Consider the following 18,347-nt stretch of genomic DNA (forward strand, 5'->3'; position numbering starts at 1 on the left):
AATCACAGTGAATTATTTGATATCAAATGTGTGAGGCTGAAGAACTCAATTCTTCAGTTCCCTGAGCATGATGAATTTCCTTCTGCCATTGGCCAAGGCTTTTGGCAGATCCAGAGACACCTCCATGAATTTTCCAGTGGCTGTGGTGGGTCACTGCAGTGAGCACTGTTTGCAGGGAACTCTGGGGGATGTTCCATGAGTTTACTGCAGAGTCAGACGTTTTGAAATGTGTGATCCCGCAATTGCACAAGAAGCCTTTATTCGAAAATAAGTATTTTTTAAAGGAACACTGACTGAAACTCTCAACGAAATGGAGCTATGGCTATAATTTTAAAGAAAGCATGGTAAGTGACAGCAGTGGCCTTTAAAGCAGCAGGCTGGCTGTGAAGTGCTTGGTGGAAACAGGTTTTACTAAGTCTCTAGCTGTGCTTCTGGGAGCAGCACAGAACTACTCCCAGTAGTGAACCAGTGACCAGCTGCATTTTGTAGTCCTGCTGAGAACAGCGTGTCAATATTTGTATAAACAGTTTGTCCTTGTTGTTTAACTGAGGGGGAAAAAAAATTGTGCAGTTTCCAACTGTGTCTAAATTTGAGCCTTCCTACATCTTGAAGAGTAATCACATTTTTGAGTTAAGTACGCAGGAAGTGACTCCTAATCATAGAGCAATCAGGGGAAGGACCTGTGCTCTAGTTATGTGCCTGGGGTTTGCTGAGCCCTAGCTGTGGGAAATGCAGGGATACCAGGATAACTGCTCCTCTGAAGCACTATCTGGGACACCATGTGACAGAAAGAATTAACTAAAAATAACCTAAACCCCCTTATACCCACCTTTAGTGTAATACATTTCTCAAATTCACTGTTGCATTTAGTTACAGAGAATGAGGGAGAAAACAGAAACAACCGAGTGCTCTGTGTCTCTGTTCATTACATATACATGAGCATGTTAAGGATAATTAAATACCTTCTGCTGCTTTAGCAGCTCCATCCTGGAAGTAGCCCCACTGATATTCTTGTTCCTTAACTGTTAAGGGCACAAAAAGATATTCCACACCCATACAGAGAAGATTTGGATGAAATTCCCTGGAGTGAGTGGAATGATATAGTGGAGCAGTAATTAAAAAGTCCAGACCAAGCTTCCATTTTTTCTACTTTAGAAAAGCACTGCTGTTTTCCTTCTGTATCTTTTCAGACTTTGCTTTCCTGGCTTGGATTTTTTTGTTTTGTTTTGGTCACAGGAATTCTCCCTTTATTTTTTTTTTTTTTTTTTTTTTTATTTTTTTATTTTGTGTAAGACTGCTTTCAATGGTTACAATGACAAAGCATAAAAACCACATAAGAAAGCATCTAAAAATCCCATAACAATAATATATCCCCTCCCACAAGCTTTTTGTTCCCCTAAAAAAATTCCATATTCCCCCCACTTCCAGAAATAAAACCAAATCTTTCAATGTCTTTTTTTGATCCATTTGGTCTGGGTCTTTAGTAGGGAAAGTTGTGCAAATGACAACAGCTCAGTGAGAAGAGAGAAGCTGCTGGTTGTGCTGGACAGAGGACTCTGGACAGCAAAAGGCTGAGTGGCTGCTGGTCAGAGGGAGTGTGACACACATCTTGTCACTTTGCAGAGAGCAGCAACTCCACTAGGCACCCTTCTGGAAACCGAGAGGTCAACGTCCCACACAGGTAACAGAAAACCAAATCTGGGAAGTCCATTTACAGCTGGAAATGGGATTGGGGGTTTGGTGTTTTGAAATGGGTTTTTGGGGGGTTTGTTGTTTGTTTTTTTTTCACCAAATCATAGCATCATACAATTGCAGATACAGTGCAGAAGAAGAAAAATTCATAGGCATCTAATGAAGTCATTAAATTCAAATTGGTAACTTAAACGGGTTAAAAAGTGTAATCTTTCACTCTCCAATATCTGTTACTTATAAAGAAGGTTTCAAAATTTCATTCCAGTGAGAATTAAAAGACTAAATTCAGGAATTATCACCTGAAAAATGAAAATTAAAATGTTCCTAAACAGTCAGTTCAAAAGAAGACATTATAACAAGCTTACCTGTCAATAGTTACAATATCATCAAAGTTACAGAATTATTTTGAAAACAAACACAAATATACATTTTTCATTCAAAAAAAAAGCAGACTGATAAGAAATTAAATTCTCATAGAAAGTATCTGATTTTTCCAGGAACTCCTAATTGCTTCACTGGCTTTCACGGTACAAATCTATGTAAATAAATCAGAAGTGAGCTGATATTAAGTATTAGCCTGTATTAGTTTAAATCTAGTTTCTATACAACTAGAACATTAAAGCTTGCTAGAATTTATACAGATACATCATTTAAACACACTTCATTGATTTCTTTTGTCATTTTTATGATGTTTGTAGTAACATAATTCAGCGGTTCCTCAAAATAAAAACATCAGGACAACTATGTAAAATCCATGTAGCCTCTCTCAAAAATACTTAAAGACTTAAACATGAAATTGTATTGCTAGCAGAAGTTATAGCCACTGTTTAGGTGAAGAAGTAGTATGAAAAATTAAGATGAGAACCATTTGAAATTATGACTTTCACAAAACATCTCAAGAAGTACATAAAAATATTCACTATGTCAACTAGAAAATACTAATAAGAAGGAACAGCCAAAGATGTTGTTTAGTCCATTAAAGGAAATTCCCTCAATATATTTCTTTTTATAGAGCAATCTCCAACAGTTGTGCATAACAGGCAAAAGAATTTTAGAAGCAGTATTCACCGATAAAGAGAATCACCAGCAAGGCTACAGATAATCATCTGTGGGAAGTGGAATTCCTTGACTTTGTTTACAGCCTCCGAGAATCAAGGTCAGTTTGCAAAATGTATTCAACATTTACAAAGGTTTTTAAGCATTTCTGAAAATGTGGATGGATGCCAGCCATGAATGAATGGCTATGGACACCAGCCATGTCCGTGACAGTGGCCATGACTACATTACTCAGACTTCATAAAATCCACTTAAGTTTTAAAAGAGTGAGATGGAAGTGTATTCTGACTAAAAAATGTGCAGTGGTGTTTTGTTTCAGTGACAGCAATGATCCATCAACACAGGACATAAATTTCTCTATGAAAAAGGGGCCTTCTGACCATTCCTGGGTACCAACTTCTGCAGTCAGAAGCATGTGCTTGTGCTCAAGGGCAAACACCAATAAACTTTTTATTTTCTCTCTGTTAATCCTTACACTCCTTTCTTATAAAAAAAAAATTCAAATTCAGGTATTGGACCCAAAGGTTCAGTAAGACAAAAAGAGTAAAAACTAAAAAAAGTTGTAGAAAAATGGGGGGAAAAATGAAAAAAAGATAATTTGCACAGACAAGAAAGGAGGTGTCTTGACATTTTAGAAGCCAGCTACTCAAAAGAGGTGTAGCAGGAACAAGTTCTAGGCAGGGATTCCACGGTACAAAATGTTCCAAATGGAGCAACACAATGGTTTTTAGTTTTTATAGAAATACCTGATGAGTTTCCCAAAAGGAAACATTGGGTTGGACTAATACCCAACAGATTGGACTAATACCAGTAAACCTTGACATGAAGAAGGCTAAATCACCTCAAATGGAGACTTGTCTTGCCAGAAATATATTGTACTTGAGGTAAACTGATGATAGCTTGAGAAGCTACCCACAGCCACTTCTGACAATGTTGTTCTGAGAAACCAGATTGCCTCGTTCTTCTCTCTAACAGGCAGAGCCAGAAATCTCCCTTCAGTCCTACAGGATATTAACTCACTCCTATTGATGATTGATTTGCCCATGGGCAATGGAGGCAGCTGCTTAGAAAAACAGACAGATCAAAAAACCCCAAACATCTGTACTTCTCCCCTGCCATGGTTTATGGTGACTGCAGCTTTACAAAGGAGTTTTGTCTCTCTGTGGTGAGTGGGCTGGTGTGCAGTGCTGGGCAGAGGGGCAGGAGGAGCTCCCTCAGACACCATCCTTTATTTCCCTGTCTCCTGGGAGTGAGCAGTAGCAGCAAGCCCAGCTTGACCCATTTTCCCACCACCTTCCTCTTCCTTCCTTCCTTCTAGGGGGAGCTGCTCAGCCCCAGACAACCTCTTGTGCCAGGTCTATTTCTTGGAGTAGCAAAATTCAGAATTAATTCCAAGGCTTGGTCTGTCTTTTGTTCAAGGGTGGGATTTGCTGTGCCAGGTAAAGCTAAAATCTAGGAAGACATTGAGAGACAACATGAAGGAAAAATGTGACTCCAGAACAAATAAAGATTAATTCTATGGTTCCATTTTATTTCCTATGAAATGCTTTATAGAACATAGAAAAGGGAAGAACAACATGAGATGAGGACAGTGTAATTTTATTTTCTCTGAAATCTCCCCTAGAGGATTGCATTACACTTACCTGTCTAAGGGTAGCTTTAGATTTTTCATTTAATTTCAGGTTTCCATTAGAGGACATAATTCATCTTTTTCTCTGGGAGACTACTTCTAAAACTCACCCTAACATAAAACTTTGTTTATAAATATATTTATTATTGATGTGTTTTTGTGTGTCTGTTTCAGTACTTTTCCAAACAAGTGAAAAAAAGTGGCTTGAGGATTTCATTAGTTCCTTCCCAGTCTGCATACAGAATTTACTTTCCCATCTCTTTCTATCTTTTTTATGAACTGTGTGATTTTACTTTAACAGTATTTTTATTTTAGAGCCTCAGCCATATATGTTATAAATTTTGGTAAAATTCTGATTTCACCTTTAGAAAAACACCCTTTTTGGTTTTGCTTCAAATCTCACATCTAAGGCAAAAAACACTAAGAGGCAAAATGGGGAATGAAAAAGGGTTTGTAGGAGAAAGAGAGAGAGAAACTTTATCATCTTGGGGATGGGGGCTATATTGGTGGGCTGTGGCTTGAGGTGTAGTCATATATTTATGTCATATTAATAAACCCTGGAAGTCCTTAATAGGACATGCATGGTGTATCCTGACAAGAATTTAGTCATGTATCACCTTTATCCTCATGATTATCCCTGACTGGGAGGGCCTCACACTGAGTTCCTCTGAACAAACCACTAGGGAGGATGTGGAGAACCCATAGCCAGAATGGTGAGAAAATCCCAAATTCTTTTTCTTCTTCTTCTGCTGCTGCTGCTGCTGCATTGGGGCTCTCTAGTGGAACACATGCTGCAGAGATGGCTTCTCCTGTTTTGGCTGCCTAAAAAACTTTGTTTGTTTATCTGGACTTTATTGTTTGTCTGAGGTCCTGTGGAATACAAAAAAAGAAGTTAACACATTTCCTAGTATTCTTTTTTCAATATCTAGTATGAGTTTACTCTAAACTCCTTGAATTCCTCAACAGCATCAGCTGGCAGAGGGATAATTCTTCTGTGCCTGAAGACAGGGTTTCTAGACTGCCAGCACATCATGTAATTTGACTTACATTTTTAGAATTTTCTCTGTCTGAACACAGATAAACACCAAAACCACAGGATGAGACTGAGCTTGAGTCTCTGTTAACCACATATTTTTGCTGGTTACTTGAATGTTCAGATCATTTGAATGGGTAAGAATAATGGTCCAGCAGAAGAGGGATGGGACTGCTGTGATTTGTGTAACTGAGATAAACAGGAGGTGGCCAGAACTCTGTTATCCATTCACAGGTACTGTAATCTAAAATTCTTATCTTTCCTTGTGCTCCTTCTTCTTAAGGGAAACTCACATAAGTGGGGCAGCTGAGGGACTCACAGCCTGCAGAGGGTGGACTGATTAATTATCTATCTTTTTTCCTTTTTACACTGCTCTTCAGCCTCATGTTATCTGGATGCTCATAAGCACCAGGTCCCCCATTTCAGATCCAGTATCAGTACAAGGCTTCAGGAAGTCCCCTGTCCAGTCCTGCTTTATCTTTGGATCTCACCACTTCCTGGTGTAACACCATGAAATTAAGGGAGAGAAGGCGAGGAAAATATGTAGAAAAAAGAAGCAATACATACAAAATTAGAACAAAGTGATATGTGCATTACTGCTGCATCTAAGCATTCATGAAGAAACAATACAACAAAAGGTTCTGGTTTGAGGCAGAATGGAAAAGATGAACAGCAATATACTTTATAAACCCTGCCAGTGGAATTACTGAAAGCTTTTGTAGAAGGAAGGCAGGCATTAATGCTTGTAAATGTCCTGGTGATCAGTTAGTTGCCATCAGTATAAGGAGTCAGTTCCTATGTTCCCTGAGCTACTAGGGACACTGACACAAATCACTAGCCATGCTTTTATTCCTGGTGTTACCAGAGCACTTAAATGCATCAAGTGGGCATCAGGCCTTTTTCTGTGTCCAGCTGAGCAGAAATGCAGCACAAGCCTGGACTTCCAATAACTGGAAAATATAGTGCTCAACTATGAATATAATTTCCAACTGGATAACAAGACATAGGGCTTCCCTGAAATCTTGTTTGAACAGATCCACTCTTGCAAAACTCCCTCTGCAAGCTCTTTGTAATTATCAATCAGTGAAACAACAAAAGATGGAGGGGAAGGAAGATCAGGAACAATAAAATGAGCACACCTCCCTAATTATGAGGAGGTTTCACCCCAAGACCTTTGTTTTCTATCACCACCTAAGCAATGTTCTAGTTTTTATTAAATGCTCAACAAAAGAAGGAAACAGGTAGTAGTTAAAGTAGCTGAAAGTAGTTAAACAATTCTCTTAATAGCTGTTTTCAAGTCTTGAATACATCCTTAATAAACCAAAACATTTTAGGAATTTCTGAAGTAAAGATCCATTCTTTACACACAAGTTTCAGATCACCAATTTTGGTGCCAATGAGAAACCTGAAGAACAAATAAGAATTTGGGGAAGAATTAAGAGAATTTCAGTATTCACTGTCAAGCTTGATGTAACCCTGAATGTGGTCAGGTTCAGATTTATATTTTATGCCATAAGGTCCTTCAAATAATCTTCATCAGAGCAGCCACAGATATTTCCACTTAGCTCTCATCCTCAATCAGACTTTAAAAGATGAGTTTAACTCTCCAAAAAGAGGGGAGAACATCCTTATTCTGGTTTTACCAGTTGTCAAGTACTAGATATAAAGAAAAAATATGTATTTTCTTGAGTGCCTATCCACTACAGAGAACTGAACCACTAGACTACAGAGACACCTTACTTTATGACCTCCTTCTTAGCATTTTCTGTTGTTAGTAGAAAAGCCTGAGCTAAATTTCACGTGCAACACCTCTTTGGAGAGTTCAGGCAGTCTCCTGGAGGCTCCTAGCACTGATTGCAGCAGGAATCTTGCTAACCAGCTTGAGCACTCTGACTCACCTCACAGGCCCAGGTCAGCCCTACCACATCTTGGGGTGGCTAATCCATATGGTCAGAGTCATTTTGAATGGTCATTTTGAATCTGGGTGAAATCAGCAGCTGCATACTGAGGTAACTAGGAATTCCTTAGTTAATCTGGACTAAATTCTATGCAGCTTTTTCTGTCTTATCCTTTTTTTTTTTTTTTTTTTTAATACTGTTTTGTTTACTCAGGACTCCCCTTTGAGTCCTGGAATCCTGTGAAAAGCAAGGAATGACCATGTATTTGGAGGCTCTAGAGAAAAGCCTTTAGCCTAAACAAAGTTTCTCAAACCCTTGTCATTCTCTTTAAAGTAAATAAAGAGGTGTACTCTAATCTAGCCTACATTAAGGCATATGTTACAATACTTCAGTGTATCGTTCAGGAAGGAAAGAGAAACAATCATGAGGACCTTTGTAGATAGCCAAAAAGACTGTTTGAGGAAAAAGTGTCGTGGTTTTAAACCACTAATTAAGAAAATTACTTACTTCTTGCTGTGAGATATGGATTAGAATAAGAGCAAAACAGGCATACAACTTAAAAGGGGAAAAAAAAAAAGAAAGTTTATTGACAAACTACAGTAATAAGAACAACAGAAGAAACTTCCAGAAAAACCTTTTCATCCCTTATCTACCCACTATTCTCTTGTACACATGACAACAGAGACAAAAACTCTGGAACTCTGATGGTTAAAACAGTCTCAATTCTTGCTGGTCTTTTTACCAATCTTTATAGAGAAACAGAAATTTCTTCCTGTTAATTTATGGAGTTTCTCACAAGAAAACTATTTTTGTTATAGTTTTCTATTGCCCTAATGTTAGCTGTCCAGAGCTGCTATTATTAGAGTTCACTCCTCCCATTCTCACATCACTCTGAGGTGTGTATGGGCCATGCGTCTAGAGATAGCATTTTTAAGGATAAGTTATTCAAAGGCAAAAAAAGAAAAAAAAAAAAGAAGTCTTCTTCATCTGTTTCTGTGAGCTTCACCAGAAAACAGTTTTCTCATGGCCTCTCAGGGCTTCAAATCTCTCAACAGTTTTCTCATAGCCTCTCAAGGCTTTTAATCTCCCAGTACTTCACTATACTATAATTACTCCTTACTCAAATTTACACTTTGAACACTATTCCTCTCTAGATCCTATATCATGAATTAAAGGAGTTCTTTTCAGGACTTCATTGTCCATCTCCATAGTTTTAACAGGGAGATATTTCAGCTTAATTAAAGCATCTTCTTAATTCTCTACCTTCCTTGAAGCTTCTTTTCTTTCCTGTCACTGGTAGTTTATAAAGTCTCTTTTCATGTTGATCTCTCTCTCTCTCTCTGGATAAAAAGATTAATCCGCAAGTCTCATCTGGGTAATGAAAGAGTTAAAATCTTGCCCAGGCTTTTGTAGATGGTTCGGAGATCTCTGCCGAACAGGAGCTGGAGCCGTCTGCGATGGAAAGTTCCTCATGGCTGCTCTGGAGCGTGTAGTCTCTGCTCCAACCCGCTGCAAGTCCAGGGCTTCTCTCTTTCTTCACTGGGCAGTTTCTAGTGAATGTAGTTACAGCAAAACCTGCAGCCGAGCCAGAGATCGGCTCGGCCCGGCCCGGGGAAAACCTTCCCCAGGCCCCCCCCATCTCCCGGCCGGGAGACGGGGCAGGCCCGGCCCCATCCCCGCCCGGCCGCATGGCCTGGGCAGGGACGGGAGGCCTGGAGCTCAGCCACCCTCCACAGCCAGAAAACAAAGAGAACCCAGAGAGCTCTGCTTTTACATTTTAAGGTAGGGTTCACAAGTTGATCCTACTTTTCAATGGCCTAAACTGCTGTCAATTCCCAGCAATGACCGATAATTGGTCAGGAGAAAAGACTCCAAGCACTTCCCAGCAACTCTAACTCCCTTAAAGGTAAAGTAACTCCATGACATTCCACCCCTTCAACTTGTGAACCCTTACCTAAAAAATTATCAATTATATTCAATATACAACTTAACACAATAAATTGACAGAAAAGAAGAAACAGAACATTTACTACTTTCCACCCCTAGACTTTCATTATCACTGTTATATATAAACTTAAGACAATCATGCTTTGCTCTTAATCAACTTTTTATCTCACAGAAACACTATTAATGTAGTGGTCCAGATTTGTTAATTTTGTTTGCCCGCATTCTCCACCAAAAAATGTCGTGGTTTTAAACCACTAATTAAGAAAATTACTTACTTCTTGCTGTGAGATATGGATTAGAATAAGAGCAAAACAGGCATACAACTTAAAAGGGGAAAAAAAAAAAGAAAGTTTATTGACAAACTACAGTAATAAGAACAACAGAAGAAACTTCCAGAAAAACCTTTTCATCCCTTATCTACCCACTATTCTCTTGTACACATGACAACAGAGACAAAAACTCTGGAACTCTGATGGTTAAAACAGTCTCAATTCTTGCTGGTCTTTTTACCAATCTTTATAGAGAAACAGAAGTTTCTTCCTGTTAATTTATGGAGTTTCTCACAAGAAAACTATTTTTGTTATAGTTTTCTATTGCCCTAATGTTAGCTGTCCAGAGCTGCTATTATTAGAGTTCACTCCTCCCATTCTCACATCACTCTGAGGTGTGTATGGGCCATGCGTCTAGAGATAGCATTTTTAAGGATAAGTTATTCAAAGGCAAAAAAAGAAAAAAAAAAAAGAAGTCTTCTTCATCTGTTTCTGTGAGCTTCACCAGAAAACAGTTTTCTCATGGCCTCTCAGGGCTTTTAATCTCCCAGTACTTCACTATACTATAATTACTCCTTACTCAAATTTACACTTTGAACACTATTCCTCTCTAGATCCTATATCATGAATTAAAGGAGTTCTTTTCAGGACTTCATTGTCCATCTCCATAGTTTTAACAGGGAGATATTTCAGCTTAATTAAAGCATCTTCTTAATTCTCTACCTTCCTTGAAGCTTCTTTTCTTTCCTGTCACTGGTAGTTTATAAAGTCTCTTTTCATGTTGATCTCTCTCTCTCTCTCTGGATAAAAAGATTAATCCGCAAGTCTCATCTGGGTAATGAAAGAGTTAAAATCTTGCCCAGGCTTTTGTAGATGGTTTAGAGATCTCTGCCGAACAGGAGCTGGAGCCGTCTGCGACAGAAGGTTCCTCATGGCTGCTCTGGAGCGTGTAGTCTCTGCTCCAACCCGCTGCAAGTCCAGGGCTTCTCTCTTTCTTCACTGGGCAGTTTCTAGTGAATGTAGTTACAGCAAAACCTGCAGCCGAGCCAGAGATCGGCTCGGCCCGGCCCGGGGAAAACCTTCCCCAGGCCCCCCCCATCTCCCGGCCGGGAGACGGGGCAGGCCCGGCCCCATCCCCGCCCGGCCGCATGGCCTGGGCAGGGACGGGAGGCCTGGAGCTCAGCCACCCTCCACAGCCAGGAAACAAAGAGAACCCAGAGAGCTCTGCTTTTACATTTTAAGGTAGGGTTCACAAGTTGATCCCACTTTTCAATGGCCTAAACTGCTGTCAATTCCCAGCAATGACCGATAATTGGTCAGGAGAAAAGACTCCAAGCACTTCCCAGCAACTCCAACTCCCTTAAAGGTAAAGTAACTCCATGACAAGAAGTCACTGAGCTAGCTAAATTTTGTAAAGGCACACTAGGATTCATGTGAATTAGAAGAGAAATGAAATGTAATAGTACCTAGGACTTCAAAAACTTCAAAAGATGCACTCTGTCTCTCTGCATTAAATATGCTGGATTTAGTTTGCCATAACGGTGTCTGATACATGATTATTATGGTTATGATTTCCATAAACTTCACATCTTACAGTGCTAAACTTCCACTACAGTTAGAAAGTTTTCAGAAGATCTAATAGAAACATTTCCTGTCTTAAATTATGACCTTTTTTTTCTTTTCTAACCTGAGCATTTGATTTCCATTCTCTTGAAAATGCTTGTTTGGTATTTTTAGGCTATTATGAACATTTTTGCATTTCATTTCCCTATTAGTTTATCTTCCAAACTTAAAAAAATCAGTGCTATTTTTTATTTTCACTGTGACCATTATTTTCATAAACTCATTATTTTCTAATGCCCAATGCAACTTGTCTTTGATTTGTTACCTAAACACCATAATCCCCTTGCATATTCTTTATCAATTAATAATGGAAAAACATATCTAATCTGTCAAAACTATTACAAATAAAATAAATTTATGGTCATACTTTCAGATTGCATATATTACACTAGATAAACACTTAAAAAAAATTCAATGTATTTCTTGCAAAAGTTAGATCATAAGAGGTCAGTTGCCCATTACATTCAGCTGGTGTTTATTTACAAAGTGGAAATGTGAATGTACAAAACATTTTTGTCTAGAATGTGCCTGTATTTTCAATCAGAAAATGTGTAACAAGGAGAAAGAAGACTTTTACCTCCATTATGAGCTTCTGCACTTAGCTCTAAGAGGCTTCTCTAAGGATATGATGAAACCAAGCACCTTCCCTTGTGTTATGAAACTCTGCTTGTATTGCAGCCATGTACTTTTATTTCTGGGTAGAACTCTCCTTGACGATGTTGATTTGGATATTATCAGCTATAATTCCTTTCAGGTATGCCTGTTATGACAGATCTGTAACTCTAAGACAGGCATCATATTCAGAAGGTGTCTGTATATCCACTTTCTTCTTGCCCTTAGGATATTTGAAGAAACGAGGCTTTTTTGCTCCTTCTAAAGCCTTATCTCTTTTTTTTTTTTTTTCCCCCATATGATTTCCATGTACACCCACACAGACTCAAAGCAATTCAGAACTCAGCCTGTAGTAAAACAGAGGTTTTTCTATAGTGGATCATAATTCAGTGTAGTCAGATACACAGTAACCAATTTTTTTCTTGCTTATGCAGTTCATTTATATTTATTTTTCTGCTAGAGAAAACATTTCTGTTTTATTTCTATTGGTCTGTGTTTTTGGGGTTGGGATTTTTTTGTTTTGTTTTGTTTTGTTTTCATTTTTAAACACATGAGTTCTGAACAAATGATTTATTATTCAGACTGCAAGATAAGAACAGGTAGAATTTATCCCAGAGGTGGATTCCATTCCTAGTTACCAATTAGATATAACATTTGACATAAATCTGTCCCTGTAAAAATGACATTTAGATGAATGGTTAAACTATACAATTAATCTGGTAAAGGGAAATTAAATGTGTTATATTACTTGAGGAATAGGGAAAAAATCCAACCACCCTACACACAAAAATCTCTTGTCAACACAAAGATGAATGTAGCTGTCAACATAGGGACATTCCCTGTCCCCCATTGCCCTTAATCACCATTTCAGTTTGTGTTCATAGATCAACCCCTGGACTATTTTAACAAAATATGTAATTTTATCAATAAAATTGCTGTATCATTTCATTTCTGTTACAACATGTTGGAAATTATCACTGGCTTTGGCCATTGTACAACTTTCTGTCTTTTTTCCAAGTTGTTTTTTTTTTTTGAGTACTCATGAATTTCACATGGACCTTTTTCCCAGCAGGTCCTGGAGTTTATCAGGATGTCTCTGCAGCCACCATCCACTGAAGGCAGCCTCCAGTAACCTCTGCAGGAAACTGCCACTAACAAGTCAGACATGTCCAGGAACTGAAGTCTGGAAAAGCTTCTAACTTCAAGATCTTTACAGTGTTTTCCTAAACTGGGAAGCTGACCTTTGTCTCTTGGAGTCATTCTGGACATTGCTGACATCGTCAGCTGTCCAACAATTTTGAGAAAATCAGTTCATCCATAGCTTCTGCACCAGCTACTTGCATGGGAGAAGGACACTATTAAAATTCTCCCTGGAGAGCTGCTGAATTTAGAACAGTGAAAAAAAACAGGATGGTGCTGAGGAAAAGGATTTTCTTCTAGTGGGAAAAATGCTCAGAAGAACTTTTGTGACCGTGTAAATGAGACAAAAAGGTTTTAGTTTCGTTGCTGAAGGCTTTTGGCAGCAAAAGATGAGACCTCTGCACTGCATACTTCAAATATGAGGGAAAACTGAACTGTGGAAGGGTCTATTATTTTTATTGTCTATAAAAATGACTAAAGGTGACTTGTCCAGGTGTCAGCTTGCACACTATAGGCATCTGCAGACATTTGCAACTCATGTCAAAATATACATTTCAAGATGGCAACAGCAGTGACAGAACAAAGTTTTATTAACCATTAATGATTTTAAATAATTATAAATAAAGAGTATACATAATATAAAACAGAGCAATAAAATAGTACATATACACAAAAACTGAAAAACCTCTCTTCTATCAGTAAGTTACACACTTGGCATGGAAATTGATATGTTAGTCCCTGGCCTACTACAAGCACACAACATATGTTTTGGATAAAGGGCTAGGGTGGAAAGGAAGAGAGAAAGGAAGGATGAATTAAAGAAAGAAAGAGAGAGGGAAATTTACATTCTGTTATTGAATAATTTATGTTAATCTCATACATGTGTGTATTTTCCATGTAAGGCGTGTGAATTCTATTTAATGTTCATCAAAAACCAAAAAGATAATTGGTTTATTATTGTCTGTCAGTAAGTACACATGTGTTAGGGAATTCTGAGATTTGCTTGACAGGATACTGTGTGTGCAATATTTTTGTTCAAAATCATGTATTTAGAAATATTTACAGCACATTTTTCATTATTGAAGTGAATAAATTAACATATATAGAATCCAAATTTAGGTACACCTTTTCTGAGCTGATTTACAGTTTATATGACACACATATAAACCTCCCACAGTGCAGATCGAGGCCAGTTTGCCTTGTTCTGACACTTTTTACCTGAAGTAAAAAGAAGAGACCAACCTCCACCTGTTTACAGCCTCCTTTCAGGCAGTTGTAGAGAGTGATAATGTCCCCCTTGAGCCTCCTTTTCTCCAGAATAATCGTCCCCAGCTCTGTCAGCTGCTCCTCAGTAGATTTGTGCCCCAGACCCTTCCCCAGCTCTGTTGCCCTTCTTTGGCAAGGCAGTTTTACAATTTACCCTTACTTGCTGTGTTGGAGCGTATTTCCCAAGATGATGACGCAGGGAGGATGCTGAGCACATGGCTGATCAGAGCCTTGAGAAAAAATGCTGGTTCTGGATACAGGCAGGCCAATAATTTCAACAGATTACCAGGGAGCACATCACTGCCTGCTCTCTTCTGAACATAGGACTTTCCAGGTGTTAACCTTGAGGACTCTCCACAAGCCAGAGAAGAATAATAAACTGGTGGGAAATGCAGGAAGAGGCTGCTCTGCTCTTCGCTTGATAGTACTTAGGGTTTCAGCAGGAGCGGAAGGGAGCTGCCAGATGCCCACAGAACACTGAAGGACCACTTTGTTGAATAGGTTTTGTGTTCCTGAGTCACATTGTGTATTGCCCACACACATGGATCGGGATAGATGGTGCTGTAAAATAAGCAGGATGCTGCAGCCATCTAACAGAAGTGCCATGTCAGTCCAGAACATGTGACTCACACCTAGAGGAGCTGAGAACAATTATCACAGTCCAGCTCAAGTCTATTAATAAACTGTCACTCTTCAAACCAAGCAGGTTGTAAGAGATCTGCCTTTAGTTGTGCCAATATTGTCTGGCCAAGTGTATGAAATGTTCAGGGGATATCATAAGCACATCAAATTCTTTATTGGGACTGTCCTAAGACATACAAGCACAGAGAATCCAGTTCCAGGAAAATTGCCAGGCACTCTTGAGTTTACTAATACAGCTGATGCCTATAAATTCAACGTATAACTGAGGGCAGGGGGAAAATTCTGTGTAAGAAAGCATTTTTCTTAATGTCACATGCCACAAGATATTCCATGAGAGCAGGTCATGTGGAGAAGCAGCATGCATGGCTGAACCATGTCTGTAAGGAACAGTTTAACTGCAGAGTGGAAATCTGAACAGAGGATGGGATTGGATACATACATCTGTGTGTATGTTTGTTTGATCACAAGCACAGGAGTCCAGCCCTGCAGCATCTGTGCTTCAGAGAGATTTAAGAAGTGAGCAGATACAAATGAAATATAAGACCCAGGCAGAGCACCAGACTGAAGCACGAGCCGTGACTGCTAAGCCAGCAGGACCGTGGCAGGTTTGTGAGCTGGAATCACACAGGGCAGGGCCTGGCATCCGACCAGCTCAGCCCACAGAGCTCAGCCCACAGGTGACTTTTCATCAGGGTGACTCTGGAGCAGCAGAGGGCATGCAGATAAATAGTCTGACAGAGTTGTGTGAAATATCAGTAACACAGCTTGCCAGCTGCACAGCACGTTAAAATAAGAGACAGGCACTGCAGTGACTTCTGAAGAAAATGTCACCCTGCATCCCATGAAAGTGCTACCACAACAGATTTAGTAATAAATAAAAAGAGATAACATCAATTTCCAGAATAAACAAAACATTTCAGACATTGAACACTGCAACATGGAGTCACTCAAGTTATCCTACAGAGTGTCTTAAACACCTGCAGCCTTATCTTGCAGAATCTGTAATGAGAAAATTACTCAAACAAGAGAATATGAAACAGATATTGTACAAAAAACTGGCAGATTCTGCTCTGCACTTCAGTTACAGGAAGGCTTAAATAAAGCTAACTTTGAGACATGAAAGAAAGGGAAGAAATTAAAGAGACATTTTCACAAAACATCTGTAGCTGCCAAGAAAACAAGATCTCAAAAGACTAGAACTAAGAGCACTTAGAGAATAAAACAGGAGAGATATTTAATTCTGGAAAAGATTGGCTGATTTTGAGAAGCAAAAAACATCATCCTTGAAGGCATAGACTAATATGCTGACTGAAAGTATGGTTGTATCCCCATGTCAACATGTCATTTTATAATTACCCAATTACATTTCTTTTTGACCCTTTGTTGAAGGCATAGACCCGCTCCTGTCTGTGATTTCTTAAGGAACAACACTTAGACTTTCATTCACAAAATGTCTGGCTAGTCTTGTAGGCCCTTCCCTTTCCTTTGCACTGAAGTCCTGACTTCAACTCTTATGAGACCTGAGTTTTCAGAGATTTACATTCTTCCCATCAACTTACTGAATGTGGGTGGAGTTCTTAACGTATGTACTTAGGATCTTCCTTCCCAAATACCCAGAGGGCCTGATCTGTGCTCAATCCATTCAGGAGAGTAAGAAAAACATTTTGTTTTTGTTTTTCCTTCCCTGTCTAAGAACGGAACATTTTGGGGTGGAGGCCAGCCTAGCTCAGGAAGAAATGTTCAGCTGTTTAAAATTTCTCTGAGGGGAGTGGGAGCTGAGAAGAATGAGATAATTTCCCTTTTCCCTTGAATTCTTCACAGGACAATGCATATTTTTCTAGGGGAAGTGTCAGCTAGAGTTGTATTAATTAGAACACTCCTTCATAACTAGAATGGAAGAATACAAAAAACATCCCCAAAGAGTTAAAATTCCCAATATTACCTTCATATGCTGCATGGTTTGGGATGAAGTATACCATGTCACCATCTCACAGTACTGCAGGATACCTGCAAGAGAGAAAACACTTCAGGTATTCAGCTAAAGACCTTAAAAAGTTAGGGAGATCTGACCATGGAGGAAGGCAATGTACAGGACTAAATCAGAGGCTAAAATAGTTACAAAATTATCACAAAGATAATAAGAGACAACTTTTCTTCTCTGAAGAAATAACTTTTCTTTCAGAAGTTACACTGAGCAAGATAAAGAGTTTAAGAGTTTTACCAGGATTATTTCAATATTATAAATATTACCTTACCACATTTAGGTGCCATGCTTTATCCTTTTAAATATTTAACATCGAGTTACAATGATATGAATCTTTAAAAAATATTAAAATAATTAAAATTTGTTTAAAAAATCCTCTCTAAAAACCTATCAAATTAAGGATCTTATTTAGTTATTATGTCCTGGAATGTGAATGAAAGAACAAATATAACACAGCAGATGTCAGTCAGCTTCCATAAGTATGTAATATAAGAATCCATGCTAAATAAAACAGATTGAAGTGTGTTAGCTCAGCAGCAGAATAAGCTCTTCTACAGTTGTTTCTACAGGTATTGTTGAAATATGGCAACAGCTCTTATGAAAATCTGGTGGACACCTTCCACACAGAGTAGTTGACATCCTGGAAATCACTCCAATCTCTGAAATTACACACTTGCATCCTTATCAGCATTTAGAAATCATATTTTATCCAGCCACTACAAAACACTGTCAGTACAGAGCTGCATGGATTCTGATGGGAGGATTGAAATCACAAGTTCTTTAGCTGGGAAAAGTATGCCAAATAAAAGATAAGAAATGTAAATCTGCATGGAAAAGATGTCTTTATTTTTTTCCATAATTTGTATTGCATGTTTGTTTGACAATAAAAACAAAGGTTAAAATATTTGTTATTTAAAAGGTTCTACAAGTCAAATCAGAATTGTGTTTGCATTTACTCTTTATTAATTTCTGGCTATCCAGGAACAATGGGACTTGATGAGTCAATATATGGCTCTACAGGGAATTGGAATTGTTCAGAGTGGGATGTTGACAAAATATTTCCTCATTGTTTTAGACCTTTTTTTTTTTTTTTAATGTACCTTTTGACTGTTCACCTTGTACTAGAAACTTAATTCTTTCATCAGAAACAGCAGGCATCACCCATTTTCCCATTAAGATTCCCTTTTCCTTTTTTTCCCTTTTTCTCCCCTTTCTGAACATACCAGGTGCATCTCTTACAGCAGTAAGCAGGAGAGAGCCTTGGACAATCCGGTGGGAAGTACTTGAGTTCAAAGATCTGAAACCATTTTATAATGCACTAACTCCTGGCCTTTCTTTTCCATTTTCTTGTGTGAATCAGCAATAAACCACAAGAAAAATTAAACTTACCATAGCAGAGAGATCATTTGATAATCTTTGTAGAAAGGTCAGGGCCTGAAATATTTGCTGTTCTTATGTGAGAAGCCAGGGGAAGTTGCCAAGCTCAGTGCAGCTCTGTCAAACACTTCCCAGGCATCCTGTAAGCACAGACTGGAATACTGGTTCAAGAGACACT

At 38.6% G+C, this 18,347-nt stretch overlaps 2 long non-coding RNA genes across 2 annotated transcripts; one reads left to right on the forward strand and one right to left on the reverse strand.

Moving 5' to 3' along the window:
• The first annotated feature begins 1,601 nt into the window (after positions 1-1,601).
• On the forward strand, positions 1,602-13,632 carry LOC111923280 (uncharacterized). The gene is made up of 3 exons (XR_002860991.2): positions 1,602-1,681; positions 2,705-2,848; positions 12,833-13,632. It is a non-coding gene; the product is annotated as an uncharacterized LOC111923280 (long non-coding RNA).
• On the reverse strand, positions 13,473-18,347 carry LOC111923279 (uncharacterized). Its single transcript, XR_002860989.2, has 2 exons — positions 18,182-18,347; positions 13,473-16,815 (listed from the first exon to the last, which is right to left on the reverse strand). It is a non-coding gene; the product is annotated as an uncharacterized LOC111923279 (long non-coding RNA).

This window comes from Cyanistes caeruleus, chromosome 4, assembly GCF_971803275.1.
Source record: "Cyanistes caeruleus chromosome 4, bCyaCae1.hap1.1, whole genome shotgun sequence".
NCBI lineage: Eukaryota > Metazoa > Chordata > Aves > Passeriformes > Paridae > Cyanistes > Cyanistes caeruleus.